Here is a 17,044-nt window from a genome sequence, read left to right on the forward strand (position 1 = left end):
TAGATTGATTTCAACACTCTCCTTACTGGTTGAAAGGCATGCTGAAAACATGCGACAAAATTTAGTTTTTCTGCTACTCCGACAACTGTTTCTTTCGACGTTTGTTGTAATAGTTTTAGTGCTTTGAATAGCTTAAACATACTTGTTTCAATAACGGATGCTATCTATAAACACTTGTGGATACTAATTATCGCCGCATAAAATAACTTGAAATTTGATTTTTTTTTTCTATGGAGCAACGCACTGTGCGTCCAGGGGACCTGATAATGGTCATTTGTAGGATCAATTGGTTCATGGTTATCTAATTTAATTGTTTATCAGATGGTTTACGCTGATGCGTTTTTCTTAAAACTCCTCCACATTATAGCCGATTCTGGAAATTATCTGTGACTTAAAATTAGCCTATCTCAAGGAGCACAGAAGCATAGAACCCTTGTCACCCGACCTGACCCAGTGATCCACCGCAAAAACTCCGGCCACAGGAACATTCCCGAGACTCTTTGACCACTTTCAGAAACTTGATATGTGTTCAAGTATACTGACAAAAATAATTCAAATCCGTTAAGTATTCGATGAGCGGTGAGAGTTTTAGTTTTTTTTCTTTCACTAAGACCTAAACGGGTTATACGGTTAATCAACTACACCTCGAATTACGGTATTACATAGTTGTTGCATCAGTAAAATGGCTGAGATCCAACTCTTTATATATTGATAGAAGATTGGGTAAAAAAAGTTGAAAACAAAGAAAGAACAGCCAATAACAAATGTAGGAAACATTTTTAATTCCTGTTGAGTTTGAAGATTTCGGCCTAATGACCCATTTAGCCTAATGACCTGACGCTATCAAAAAGATTATTTATCATGAAATTCCCAGAAAGGTCTTGTTGAGGCCATCAGCAAGCTGCCGGGGTGTTTTCATTACACCGCGCCGGCAGACGAACATGCCTCATGCTGAGGCCTCAAACCGCACATATTACAGCCGCACTTTTCGATAATATACTTTACTAACCTTTTCTCCATTTATCATACGAATATAGCGTAGACACTACTGAAAAACAATTACAAATAACTGAAATGTGGATCCCCCATTAAACATTTGACAGTTCAACAGCCGACTAAATTGGTTGAAAAATCGGTCGATTGTTGCACCGACGCTTATGGAAGATTAACACAGGGATCAACCGAATATCACCCGATTTAATAGGGTGGGCCGACGTAATCCTACTAAATAGGTGGATAAATCGGTATTTTAAGTAAAATCCAAGCAAGTTGACCTACTAAACATCAGATTTCCTCGGTCACCCGATTTAATCTAGCGATTAGTCAGTTGATCGCTGTGTTAAACTTCCATAATCGTCGGTGCAACAATCGACCGATTTTTCAACCAATTTAGTCTGCTATTGAACTGTCAAATGTTTAATGGGGTCAGTACATTGAAACCGATGTTTGTAAACATCAACACACAATCATTTACATATTATTCAGTTGCAATAAACACACAACACAAGATTGCATACAAGAAGAAGTAAACATAATATTGTGTGAGAGTTGAATAGGGTAAAGGAGTATGAATAGGGCACGGTAAACTCTACTAAATCAGTTTGAAATAAATCATGAACTAGAACGTACAATCCCGTGCAAAAGTTTGGGTTCACCCCCTAAAAAACATACAAAAGTGTTCTGTCCATATATCTGTGAATATACGTCCAATTGAAACTCTTTAAGCCGCATTCGAAAGGCAAAGAGTTATTCTTACTTTGTATGTATTTTTCCAAAAACTTTTTTTGAATTTTGTATACTAAATTTTTACTTAAAGTTGTGACATTTTTTTAAAAACACACTGAAAAATCATATCTAATTTCCTCAGCTTTGGATAATAGAAATATTAGTAGTAGAACGCTAGTGGCGCTGTTATCACAAAATTGATTTAACTAATTATTACCTTTAATTGTTATTTTTCATTAATTGATCGATCCCACGCAACAGAGAATGTTTTGTTTTGGCCTTTGACACTTTGAGGCCCGGTACTCACGCTGTCACATCGCAGCAAACTTGATGTTGGTCACACGAACAGCAGCGACATTAGCATTCTTAGGTTAATGCTTCTACTCTTTGGATCGACCAAAATTTTAAATCGGAGTGTCATTAGAATCGTAATCTCATATTCTTTGAAGAGACCCCACGAAATTTTGGCGGAAAAATCTTGAAAGCATTCAAAATCAATGAAACAGTCAGTCAAGTCATCGTGCAAAAGTTTGGGTTCACCCCTCAATATGATGCAAATCGTGCAAAAGCTATCTGGGAATGGTAATAGTAGTAGGCTTGAATTTCGCGAAAATCACGTGGTTTTCCCAGTACAGTAGTTCAAAAACGTGAATCTCATCAAGTAGCCTATGGATCAATGCACGAGTTCATTATTTGACGTTTGAGCGGTGCCGTGTTATTTATGTGGCCATAGTAACCCGTGAATTTGGCACCGCTCAAACGTCAAATTAATGAACACGTGCATCGGTCCATGTTAGGTGCATGAATTTACTAAATCGTTAGTGTCATTGAAGGCTCTAAATGCGGGAAATGCAGCGGGAAATAGAACATTTTTCTACATTAATTTGGGTTGCCCTTAGCAACGTGTGTTTTGCAATTTTCAAGGCTCTTTGCCTACAGCAGCGATAGGCGTAAGTTTCACTGGCTTCGCTGACTGCGATTAGCTTTGTTTGGCTACTGTTGAATGAATTTCAGATTTTTTCCCAACTCTGCTTGGGATGTTTGATGTTTGTTCATTGATGTACTGAAGGTACCATATTAGTTCAACGGACTGCTAGGTAAAATTACAGTTTAAGAGTTTTAGTCAAATTTACATCTCAATCTGTATCGTGAGATATGTCCTGTCTACCATATGTACCTCTTTCGATTGGTTGCAGACTAGTAATTCGTTTGTGTTTTTGATGACAAAAAGCTCGGATATTGGCTCCATGAGGAAAAAATCTTAACTCTGGGTAGTCCACCTCCTCCATGTAATACAGTATGGCCCATATATATTAGACCTATTCAAATGTCTGGAAGTTCCTCAGTCAACCAATATATTGATTTTTCATGTCAAAATGAACTGCTGGTCAAAATTTCAGTCAATTTGGAGAAAATTTAGATGTGCTTCAAATCAATTATGTGTTTTTGGACTATTTTCAAGTTTTGAAAATTCATAACTACTGAACGGAACATTAAAACTTATCGGAAATACCTTTGCATAGTAGTTTATTCGATTCTAAGAACTTTTGTCGAACACGGTTTTATGATTGGAGCAAGTTTAAACCTAGTTCGGTTGAGGTTTGTGCTTCAAGGTTCTTGAAAATCACTATTTTTAGGGAGTGTTCTCCCTGAAAAACATACCTGCATGAAACTTTCGGATTTTGAATTTCCAGAACATGATGACTATGAATTTCTAAAACTCAATCCCGTTTAAAGATACCTTTTAACTTACGAAAATAAATTGTAAAAAATAGGCAATTAGGAAGCACATTCGTAAATCCGCTGTGGGTGAGCCAAGAACACCACCGTGAGCTTCAAGGAATGTAAAAAATGAACACATTGGCACTGCTTTTTCACAGTCGATGATAATGATTGTTTTCAAATAGTTCTGAATAGTCAGTGAAATATGATCAAAACAATCATTACTCGGAAAGAAAAAGCAATGCTAACTTGTTCAATTCATTCATTCGACGGTACATGTGTCATGCACGATTTAACTATCATCAGGGTGGGATGGGTTGTTCGATCTTTGGGCATTTTTTGTAATTTATTTCCTTAAGCAACATGCAAGCTGTTAATGGTTAGTGATTTCATAGATTTATTGTGTTTGTTTCCCGTTGACTAGGGCCTGGAAAAATAAAGCCAATGTGTGTTTTTTAGAGCAAACATGTTCAGAAAACCGTGATTTATGGGTACTGTGAAGAACAAATTTCGACCAAACGATGTTTAAACTTAATTTAATATTATTGGCGTGTTCGACAAACTTTAACAAAATAGAATTAGCTTTCAATAGGTGGTAAAAGCAAGTGATTTTGATTTATGAGTATTAAGTTATGATTTTTCAAACCTTAAAATAAGCCTTAAAACACAATTTCAACTTGAAGCATAATGAAATCTCTATCAAATGAGCTGAAAATTTTACCAGACATTGTTCTTAGCATGAAAATTCGGAATACTGCTTGACCGGAAGATTTCCAGACAATTTTTCAAATATGAACAGGTCTAATATATATATACAGCCATTCCATGAAAAACCGATCTAGTAGGTCACCGAATTCCGTGAAAATTTGCTATTTTGTTCCTTATCCGAAATAAGGATACACGTATTTTTGGATTTTTTGATTAGGGTGACCATTTCCGAAATAGGGTGACCAGAAAAATCGCGATTTTGCAAAAAATTTATTTGTAAAAAAATTATAACTTTTGAACCGTTTGACCGATTTTCAATCTTTTTGGACGAAATGGAGGCTAAGGATTTTGACTTTTCAGGAAAAATATAAAATTTCACAAAAAGTATGTTTTTTACATAAAAAACTCAATAGTTTCCGTTTTTTTGTGTTTTAAGGCCTTGGGACCAAAGGGGCTATTGCTGTTCTCATTTTTTCTTGAAAGTTCAGAAAATTTTACGTCTACTGTCAAATTTTCAGCGATGTATGTTTTTTTAGTTTTTGAGATATTCATTCATTTATTTAGTTAACATCTACACAGATAACACTGAATCAACAATTTCACGCCACAATACTCGGTTCGTGGCCGCATCTCTCCATCCTCGGTTCTGCCCCACGCTCGCCAAATCGATACGTACTTGATCCGCCCACCTAGCTCGCTGCGCTCCACGCCTTCTTGTACCAACCGGATCCGAAGCGAATACCATCTTTGCAGGGTTGCTGTCCGGCATTCTTGAAGCATGCCCTGCCCATCGTATCCTTCCAGCTTTGGCCACCTTCTGGATACTGGGCTCGCCGTAGAGTTAGGCGAGCTCGTGGTTCATCCTTCGCCGCCACACACCGTTCTCCTGCACACCGCCGAAGATCGTCCTAAGCACCCGACGTTCGAAGACTCCAAGTGCTTGCAGGTCCTCCTCGAGCATCGTCCACGTTTCATGCCCGTAGAGGACTACCGGTCTTATGAGCGTTTTGTACATGGTAAATTTGGTGCGGGCGTGAATATTTTTTGACCGCAGCTTCTTCTGGAGGCCAAGTTTTTGAGATATATTTTTTTGAAAATAAAAAATCAGTCATTTTTCATCGGCACACACTGTCTCAGCGCATTAGATTTTTTATTTAAAAAAATCATAACTTTTGAACAGCTTAACGGATTTCCAATCTTTTTTTATGGAATGAAAGCTTAAAATTTCAACTTTTCAGACAAAATTGAACAGCAATAGCCCCTTTGGTCCCGAGGCCTTCAAAACACGAAAAAACGGAAACTATTGAGTTTTTCCATGTAAAAACACAATTTTTGTGAAATTTTATATTTTTCCTGAATAGTCAAAATCTCTAGCCTTCATTTCGTCCAAAAAGATTGAAAATCGGTCGAACGGTTCAAAAGTTATAATTTTGCAAAATCGCGATTTTTCTGGTCACCCTATTTTGGAAAATCAAAAATCCAAAAATACGTGTATCCTTATTTCGGATAAGGAACAAAATAGCAAATTTTCACGGAATTCGGTGACCCATTAGATCGGTTTTTCATGGAATGGCTGTATAGATATAGAGGATCATTTGAGTTTTCTGATGTAGAAGTTTGTTCCTTTGATTAGAGACAACTTAGATTAATACTAACTCATTGGTTTTTAGCAAAACAGAGACGCATATCACATTTATATGAAGGTTCAACCACGGCTCTCCAGAATGAGCTGTTTATTCTAAAATATATTCAAATCATTTGACATGAGCGAATGTTTGAGACAAGGCTTGTAAAAAATCTCACATCATCGTTGGCATTTCAGAAGCGTTCATCACAAAGATATTAAGCTCAATGAATGCGTGATACAATGTGAAGGTATGTTTCCAATTCCTTTCAAATAAAAATAATATCCAAAGAGAAAAACAAAGACTATGACGATCTTGATGTCGGGGTTTGGGCAGCACGTTCGAGCTGCTCGTAAAATGCGTCCTTGTCATTATCAATGCTTCCGGTGTATGGGCTAAGTACTTTAACTATGCTAAAGTTAAGGAATCGCTCTTGATTTCTCAACTGGCATATTCTTTCGTTGATTGGCCACCATCGGATCACGCACCTTTGTACATCATCCATCACGACAATAGCTGTTCCTAGCTCACGTGTCTGACATAGTCCTATGGAAGAATAGACTAAAAGACATGGACACCGTCTTCAGCCATTTAGCTGCACAGACTGTAAACTTAACACTAGACAATGGACGAGCATGCTCCAGTGGTACAACCGAGAAACATTCCTGACGAAAAGTTTCGACGGCTGAAGCGGGAATCGAACCCACACCCCATGACACGAAGCGATTACTGCCTGGCGACACTAACCACTCGGCCACGAAGCCACGAACTGTTAACAATTTAACATTTTGGGAGACTTCTATGAAGGAATCTGAACTGTGTATCTTTTGTATGTTTCTAATGATATCGCTCTCTGATTAGAAACTCCGTTCAATTTTCATCCTAGAATTAAAAGTGTAAATATTTTGACAAAAAAAAAGCAACAAATAAATTGTTACCCAGTGCAACGCGCTACGACAACACAGAATTCGTCATCGCAAGTATGTAGGTATGTCGTCCACCGTGCCACGTCTCTCAACATCGTTGTGGTTGATGGGAGGTTAGCTATCGTCAGCAAGTGACAATCCCGACGCAAACAAGAGCATGGCTACCCATTGGTTTGACGCATCTAGCGCAAAGCTAATGGGAGCTTCATCGTGATATGGCTTTTTAGATAGAGGCTCTACCAGCTAGGTTTAACTCCTGGACCCTGATGGATGAGTGGGCGTGTGTCCATTATTTATTAGCAGCAATGGCGTCGGAACAAACCACTGAAGGCACAGAATGGAGCAATGAATGTAGAATAATTGGTCGTTTTGATAAGACGAAGTTAGGTTGTTATATCCAAACCGTTTGCGAAAGCTTTTGACCCTCTGATTCATAATCCTAACACCCATCTAAAACAAATTCGTCAACGTGAAGTAGTTCATTATTCAAAATTCGTTTGGATAGACAGTTTATTCCTTTTCCTCGCAGAAAAACAGTTCATGACCATCCTGGTTAGCTGGATCTAGCCCATGGCGATGCATCACAAAAAAAAAACCCGCAAACATCTCGACAGCTTTTCATTTTTATGAATATTTTATCAGCCTTGAGCCGTTTTTCTCGCACCGGGTTTACTATTTTTTCATGATCCACACCCACTCGTTTTGTATAAGGTACAGTGGGGGAAGTGTATCAGTGGGGTAAGTGGATCATTTGTCAATATAAAGCATAAATACTTGAATATGTTGAATGTTTTCGCACCATTGCTTCGTTTTAGGTTATATTCTTACGCTCACACTGATACTATTGCAAAACTGGTACTACACGTACACTAACACAAGCAAACTTGTTAGCTGCAAAAAGTAATTAATTTGAAAATTGTTTTCCATCAATCAAAAATCCATTGTATCTCTGTCTAAAATCGAATTCTATTATTTTTTTCGACACATGGTGAGCATTTCAGTTCTAATTGAATGAATCACAATGAAAAATATGTGATTTTTATAAATAAATACAAATATATTGGACATGGTACACTTACCCCTACTTTTTAATGGGGTGGGGTAAGTGGATCAAGAATAATTATCATTTATTGGCAGACTGCTTACGAGAATTTTAAAAAGCTTTAATATCCGCAAATGTTGTATTCCTTTATTTTGTTCCATTCTCAGCTTGAATTTGTCAAATTGACCATAGAAAATTTGAATTAATCCACCTAAAAGTTTTTTTAACCTTTCGGGTATAAAAAAATATAAAAAATATAATAATTTCAAAATTTACACGAAACTTTTCGTGGTTTATATAAGCTAAGTTGTAAAAGAGCAAAATATACTAATTTTCCAATCGAAAGCATAGTTTCGTAGCTTATTTGGCCATATAAATTGCTCTAGACAGATGATAAACATATATTCATAAATAAAATAGAAGGATTTCAGTTTGTTATTCAAAAGTAAATGTAACTAATATTTTTAAATCAAGAGTGTTTTTCGAAAATATCGTTAGGAATAATCCTACAATACTTCTGTATAACTTATGCGTAAAAATGGATGAATTTGCTCCAAATTTATCTAGTTACAATGTTATTTTTTTGTTCATATTAGTATGAACTAATATATACGTACTTTTTTATTATATTTTGATTAAATAAAGGTACTTTTTAATTTTAAAGTATTAAAATATAACATTACTAGCACTAATAACTTGAACGAGGGTAATATCATTCTTATTAAACATAATCACACTACATTTGTTTCGAGAACAGATTTTTTTTTAATGGTGATCCACTTACCCCACCATGGTGGAGCAAGTGAATCATTTGGCGCAAATTTTTAAGTCTCTCATACTCAATACATAACAATCAGAAAATTTGAAATAAATGACGATTTGAAGTATAATAGTCCCTTATTTGTTATCCACAGAAAAAAGTTTGAGTTACATTATTCACGTTAACTGTACATAACAATGAATTTAACTGTTGATTTTGCTGTATCCACTTACCCCACAGTACCTTACAGTTTTCAACACCACCACCACTGAAACGTGGAAAACCGCATCTAAAAGTAGATAAAAACTAGGCGTGGGTACAAGCGGAGCAAAACTGAACAGCAGCAACGCGATGAAAATCATCCAATCTAGAAGCGATCTGATACCTAGACAACAACAAAAAAAGCTACTCGCATCAGTCGGTTGATGAAAACGGTCATCTGTGCACAGTGAAAAATAGACATAATCACAGTCATATTTCTTGAAGAAAAACATGAAATGGACGGAATTACTAAGTAAGAATTTACCAACTATGAATGCAAAGCAACAAGAGTTAACATAAAAATACTGTCTTGAGTTCTTATGAATACTAAGTATATCAAAAAAAAAAAAAAAAAAAATACAACCTTGGATATTATTTCACAGAATCCTTGATTCTTGTGATAGCCTGGACAGCATCAAGGTACAAATAGCAGAAAATCCTGCGCAGGACTCACGCACAAGCTTGGTCAGAAATTTCTCATAGTTCAGGTCATATTTCTTAATTGATGCTTGGCTAAATTTATAATTAATGCAATTTTTCGGTAAAATTCCGTATGGATTTGTATAGAATGTAAGTAAATTATCCTCGGTCCATTCTCCCAAAATTCGTGAGAGAATTTGATTCAGAGTCCAGGACTTGATTTTGACTTTAACTTGAACACTATTTTAACAATATTCTAGGAAATGTTCTTACAGAATCCTAAGCAGGACACTCAGCAGCAACAACATGATGGATGGCGGTTCCTTCAGATCGTAATTTTAAAAAGGTGATTTGTACTAGTTATGTTTTATATTCTCAAAAATAAATAAATGTGTTTTTTATGCTTTCATAGAATATCCTGTGCTTTCGCACATTGACTGTCCTTCCTAGGTTCATTGTCTTACTCTTATGACGAATAATGAAACATAATTGCACAAAAAAGTCCGCTTCTCTTTTATTTGGTTCTTAAAAAAAAAATTGCCACAAAACGTTATAGCCAGTGTTGCATTTGAACGCGTTCAGTTTGCGTTCCAGTTCAAACTTTTGAACGAGAGATCAAGTAGGCTTGAACAATGAGCAATTCAAAAATTTGAACCAATGTGAGCTAAAAATTGAATGTGAAATGAAAACTGTCGTCATGGGAGATAAACGATATAGTTCAATGCGAAAGTTTTGCAAAGATGTTAGGAAACATAAATGGTTCCATATATTTGTAATGATATGAATTCAATATGTACTGATGTAGTTTTGTACTACAGTCGACTCTCCACATCTCGATGTTCTACATCTCGATGTCTCTCCCTATGTCGATGATTTCATAAGTCCCTTCAGTCTGCATACATTTTCACTCTCCATATCTCGATATCCTCCTTATCTCGATATCTCCATATCTCGATGTCTTTCTGTTCATTTTTCGTTCTCAATTTTCTCTCCATATGTCGATATGACCAATATCGAAGGTTACTAGACCAAAGTTTTAGGATTCAAAACAAATTAGGAGCGCAAAATGACGTCTGTTTGTGTATTACTTTCTTGGCAAAGGAGTGTTTTTCAATCTAGTATTCATCAAAAATTTGTTCTTTGTCTCGATCTCTCCCTATCTCGATGGTCCCTTCGATATCGAGATGTGGAGAGGCGACTGTAGTTTTTATTTTCATTGTGCATTTTGAAGTTCATGAGCAGGTGCAGAATCTTGCACGAGAGTTCAATGCTTACTAGGTTCTCGTGCAAAATAAGAACGCGTTCAGTTCACTTTTGGCTCGCGTTCAGTTCAAAATGCATCACTGGTTATAGCTACAAAATATTGTGTGCACTAGGGTGGTCAATATGGGGATCAGACAACAAATATCTTAAGTTACATCTTCCAAATTTGTTTAGCTTATGAATGTCGAAGAACTTACTTACTTCCTTTTGCTGGCTCTACGTCCTTCAAGACATGACCTGCGCCACAATGTTACGTCAATTAACTCCGTACATGGCTGCTAACCTCCAGTTTCTCGATCGCCCCACACTTCCAAGATCCTGCTCCACTTGGTCAAACCACCTAGCTCGTTGCGCTGCCCTTCGTCTTGTACCGGCCGGATTTGAGGTGAACACCATTTTTGCGGGATTGTTGTCCGGCATTCTCACAACGTGTCCCGCCCATCGTACCCTTCCAGCTTTGGCGACCATCTGGATACTGGGTTCACCGTAGAGTTGCGCAAGTTCGTGGTCCATTCTTCTCCTCCATACGCCGTTCTCACATACTCCGCCAAAGATCGTCTTAAGCACACGTCGTTCAAAAACTCCTAGCGCTTGCAGGTCCTCTTCGAGCATTGTCCATGTCTCATGCCCGTAGAGGACTACCGGTCTTATCAGCGTCTTATACATGGTACACTTAGTACGGAAGTTAAGTTTACCAGACCGCAAGGTCTTGTGGAGTCCGTAGTAAGCACGACTTCCGACAATGATACCCCAGACAACCAGAAGTCGCATAACAGTTTACGAACAAAGTTGTTTATTTATACAAATTGCATCACACCCGCATTACATGGTGGATGAAATCGTTGGATTGATGGGTTTCGTCGCATAAAACGTTATTTTCTGAGTTCATATGTACATTTTGTTTTGTCCCGTATACTCGTACAAAGTAAGTCGGATCAATCCGTAGCAGCTGTCAACTGAACTTTGTTATCACAAATTAAGTCGCATAAGAGTTCAAATTGATTCGCAATAAAATCGATACACTCGCATTGCATGCTATTTTTCATCATATAAAAATGCACATATATCGCCTCCACTTTTGTACGTATAAGGCCTTTTCGCACCATGTTATACGTGAAACTTTCCACATATAAGCATCGCATAACGCAAAAGGTGATTTCGTTATACGTACATTCTGGTTGTCTGGGACGTCTTCGAACTTCTCTGCTGCAGTTGTTATCCGACGTTATCAATGATCCGAGGTAGACAAATTCGTCCACCACCTCGAACTCATCCCCGTCGATCATCACGCATCTGCCAATGCGAGCTCTATCGCGCTCGGTTCCTCCAGCCAGCAGATATTTCGTCTTCGACGTATTTACCTTCAGTCCAACCCGATCTGCTTCACGTTTCAGCCTGGTATACTGTTCAGAAACCACCTGGAACGTTCTTCCGACAATGTTCACGTCGTCAGCAAAGCAGATAAACTGGCTGGATTTATTGAAGATCGTGCCCCGCATGTTGAAGCCCGCCCGTTCCATAACACCTTCTAGCGCAATATTGAACAGGAGGCAGGAAAGACCATCGCCTTGTCGAAGTCCTTTGCGTGTTTCAAACGGGTCCGATAATGCACCCGATATCTTCACACAGCACTGTACACTATCCATCGTTGCTTTGATCAGTCTAGTCAGTTTCCCGGGAAAACCATTCTCGTCCATAATCTTCCATAGCTCTTCGCGGTCGATGGTATCATAGGCTGCTTTGAAATCGATGAATAGGTGGTGCGTAGGGACTCGATACTCGCGACACTTTTGGAGGATCTGCCGCAACATAAAGATTTGGTCTGTCGTCGATCGCCCGTCCACAAAACCGGCTTGATAACTTCCCACAAATCTGCTTGCCAGTGGCGATAGACGGCGGAAGATGATCTGGGAAAGCGATTTATAGGCTGCGTTAAGAATGGTGATCGCTCGATAGTTCTCACATTCTAACTTGCCACCCTTTTTGTATATTGGGTATATTATTCCCTCGTTACACTCCTCCGGTAGCTGTTCTGTATCCCAGATCCTGGCTATCAATCGGTGCAGACAAGTGGCCAACCTGTCCGGGCCCATTTTTATAAGTTCCGCTCCAATACCAACCTTTCCAGCTGCTTTGTTGCGGCTGCGGCAACAACAGACAGGACCGATGAATGTACAGCTGGCTGTAAGAAACGGTCTTACTCATAGGCTTCCCAAATATCCGGACAAACCAGCACAGTGATGTCGTATCCACAAGGGAGCAACGTTTCCATGATGATATCACTGAGCACTTTTTTTACCATCACATATCACCGAAAAGCACAAGCCGTCCATATTCTCAATATTAATAAAACCGAATACATTATTGTAAACACTGACGTTTATTATTATTAATTAATTATTTTAAACACATAAAATATCGCGTCAAAACGTTTTTCATCTCAATTTTACGGTAAAAAAACGCACCAACCATTCGCGCAGAAAATCGCCAATAAACTGATTTGCTTCAACTCGATTATGTTCGTCCAACTCTCCACGTCCATCCCGTCTCAAAAAGTCTCTCCTATCCCTTTTCGTCTTTCATTTTTTCGTTCTCTTTCTCTCACATTCGTAGTCGTGCGTTGGCATACATTCGAATAGGCCTTCCATCATCTCGGCGCGATCGGTTCGCAAGAGATCTGTGCGAAGATAGAACACACTGGAAAAATAGCTAAATATTTTTGTGTTAGATTCATTATTCAATACTATCTGATATGCTCCATCCATTATACTACATTCGCCTTCTTCTCTAATCATTGGAACCATTTTTTTTTTAGCAGTGCTATTTTTTTCAATTCATGTGGTTTGAACAAATATTGTAGGTCTACAGTTATTTATATTGTAAATATGGGAAAAACACTACTTGAACTTTAACACCCAACTTTTGCAAAATAAAAAAAATACTTAAAAATCATTGGTGAGGCGAGCAAATACCTTCAAACACTAATATGTTACTTATCTTGACAAATTTGCCTATTTCGTCGGCGACTTACACACTTCTTCAGTGTCGAGTGCTCAACATAACTTCTCGAATCAAAACAAAGGCGCCACTGTATATGGGATTTAACATTGTGCCAGCATTACTGTTCTGTCAAACACACAAGGCTACGGTGGCGCTATCTATGCTTTACATAGCGGTCGTTTTAGTTATTTTAATGATCCATTTGCAACTGTTCCTTAACCCTCTCTTTCTTATGACAGGTGATCCACTGATTTTCGACGAACGCGGGCTAAACCGAATTGGTACGAGTAGCTCAATAATAATTGGAATAAATTTATACGCTTATTTGTCTTATCAAACATCGAAATAAGTGACCTAAGGGTCAAACTATTGAAAAACAATCAACTAACTATTGAAAAACAATCCTTTTTTATTGTGGTTTTGAATAATATAGCTTATTTGGAACAACTTTTGTTCAAGCACTTGTTTTAGAAACGCCATTTTGATAGTTAAATTGTCGAACATAGCTGTGGGAAAGAAAGGGTTAATAACAAAATTCTCATATTTTCACCTATTCTCAATTATCATAGAGTATATGTACCCCATTTGCAATTCAATTATATCATTCCTAGCTTGACTGATTCAGTGCTTTTCCTACAATGAAATGCAATTATGTTGAGCTGCATATACAAATCAATGAGCTTCGTGGCCATGCGGATCACTTCTTAAGTTGTTTACTCATTATTTATGTTGTTTACTCATTGTTTATGTGATAAAACTTCAATTATTTTGTTTTTATTTATTCAATCTGATCTTAATTCTATTAATATATAATCTTCTTCGAAATAGAATTCAATAGAAAGCCAATCAAACCTGGAATGTCAACAGATTACTCTTTTTCTGTGTTTTAAACAGAATCTTAAAGCAAAGAAAACACCATGGAAGATTAACTAAACACACAAACTTATCTATTCTCATCACGCTTGATTTCTTAGGTATCACTACTTTTTCAATACAGTTCTCCAATGGATCGTTGAAAGTAACATTTTCGGCACTCTCCGCATCAAAACAAATGCGCCACCATATATGGGATTAAACATTGTGACAGCTTCGCTGTTATGTCGAACACACAAGACAACGGTGGAGCTATCCGTGCTTTTCATAACGGCTGTGTTATTTTAAAGATCTACTGCAAATAATGAGCGTTCTTAGTAATTTTTCCTACGTTTTGACAATTTACGACTACTTTTCTTCCATTAACTTATGATTTTGTTATCATCTTGGCTGAATTAACAGCCAACATAACAAAAATGAGAACTCAAATTTGTTTGTGAAATAATAAAGTCATTGTAAATTATGTTATCACTGAGTTCAAGTTGATAACTAAATTCACAACATAATTTTTTTTTTATTTTATGGTCATAATTCACGGAAAATTTCTGAGAAATGAGTGTCTTCGATTAAACTTACGCTTCAAATAATTTTGTGTGATGAAAAGTCAACATTGTTTATCAACACACACATTGTTGTAATGGAAAAGATGTGTGATAATATATTTTGTTATCAACCTGTTATCAATAATATCTGTCACGGATACAATGATAACCAATTTTGTTATCATTCTGTTATCATTGATAACAGGATATCAAATTGATAACAGTGATAATGAAAGTTGTTATCATTTTGATATCATCCGCATTTGATCGGGTCGTCACCCTATTACTTATTTTGTATAATTCAATATGTTTAATCCAATTGCATTCTAATACCTCCATAAAATATACACACTAAGAAAAAAAAACTTTTTATTACATATAACGTTGATTTCATGTTAAATCCTGTAATTAAAATATACATTATAAAATTTCGAATTCATCCTGAAAATGCCTAACAGTTTTTGCACAATCATTTCTGACTTTTTAAAACAAAATTAATTTTAGGTCTTATTCGAATCTTATTTGATCTCATCTCTCGTAACACACCGTCAATTAAAATATACGGTAAAACTTTGATCAACTTTTTTTGAAGTACTCAAAATATCTCAAAGCTCAGCAAAACTAAAAAAAAATCAAGCAAACAAAACAAATTCTACAAATCTTTCAATCAATTTCCTGAACCAACAAAGTTAGAATGTTCTTCAATATAAGACAAATGTTTTCGCTTGAGGCTGAAAAATAAATGATTAAATAAAAAATAAGACAAATGTTTATTTTCTTCAATAGATCCCATAGATAGAGCATATTTAGCTGTAGAGAGACAAATTGAGCAACAGAATATGAATATATCATATATTTTCCTTAATTTAAATTGTTTCGTAAAAATTAGTAAAATGTCTGAAACTTGATTTTTTTTTCAATCATTTTTAATTTTTAATCAAGTTTTCAAATAAACGAAATGAATTTTCTATTGCTATAATTATTGCTCATTAGGATGACTTCTCATGAATGAAGATATATAAAGTTAAACTCAAATAAAATAAAACAGACAATTTCTCAAACTATCGAGATTATCTGTTCTTCCACCTAAAACATGTATAGATTTTGTTCACTTCTCAAACTTATATAGGGTGATTTACGGCTTCGGCACCCTTTGACTATTATCGGCAACCAAATTTCAAACGCTAAATACACATTTTTTTCTATCGGAACTCACCAATGAAAACATTCAGATGATACTTCGTTATATCAGCTTCCCACTGAAGAGATTTCCGAGACTGAACAAACAATAACGTCACAGATATGAGAAATTCAAATGAATTCGCCTCAAAATGCGGCTGAGTTGAATCTGCCGAAGAGATTCACCTGCAGTTCTTATGGAAAAACTGTCGAAGAAAACGAGGCTGCCGAATCGATAGAGGATTGAGCACCTCAAAACTATCACTGGTTTTGATAACTTCTCATGGATTTGACAGGCTCCAAAAATATCCATCTAGTAAACAAAACGGTTAATTTCAATACACTTCCACATCAAACGAAATTAGCACACAGGTCCTTGTAATATCGATTACTTCGCAAATTGACATGTTTTTTTCACATAATTTTCATTGATTTTGCACTTCCTCTCATGATTTTCACTGATTTTGAACATCTTTGTTTTTTTTAAGGAACTTACCAGGCTGCAAAAGATATTTAGACTACCAAAACTAGAAAATTTTCAATCGAAATCGAAGAGATGCACATAGTTTCCTATAAAACTAATGCTGACTTTGATCACTTTCCGAATTTGTATGTCCTTTATCTCAAAACAATCGCTGATTTGTTCGCTATGCTTGGATCGAGTTTGTTAGGCTCGACTCTAGAAAATCCATGTAGTAACAAAACCAAAAAAAATGTTTAATCAATTTCCTGACCGAAATACATTTGTGCGTTATTCCATTTTCTTTTTACTGACTTTAATATCAATAACAATACCATTAATATTAATTAAAAAAATTATACTGGATCAAGTGTTCTATCCCCTAATTACATTACAAATTTGTAAGTTAATATCCTTAAAACAATTGCTGGTTTGATTACTCTTAAGCTTCAAATAAAGCTTTAAAAGAGAACCGTCAAGTAACGAAAAATAAATGATTTCAATTTTTTTTCTAGCAATATTCACTCTCATTTTGATC

The sequence above is a fragment of the Aedes aegypti genome, chromosome 3 (assembly GCF_002204515.2).
Source record: "Aedes aegypti strain LVP_AGWG chromosome 3, AaegL5.0 Primary Assembly, whole genome shotgun sequence".
NCBI classification, from domain to species: Eukaryota; Metazoa; Arthropoda; class Insecta; order Diptera; family Culicidae; genus Aedes; species Aedes aegypti.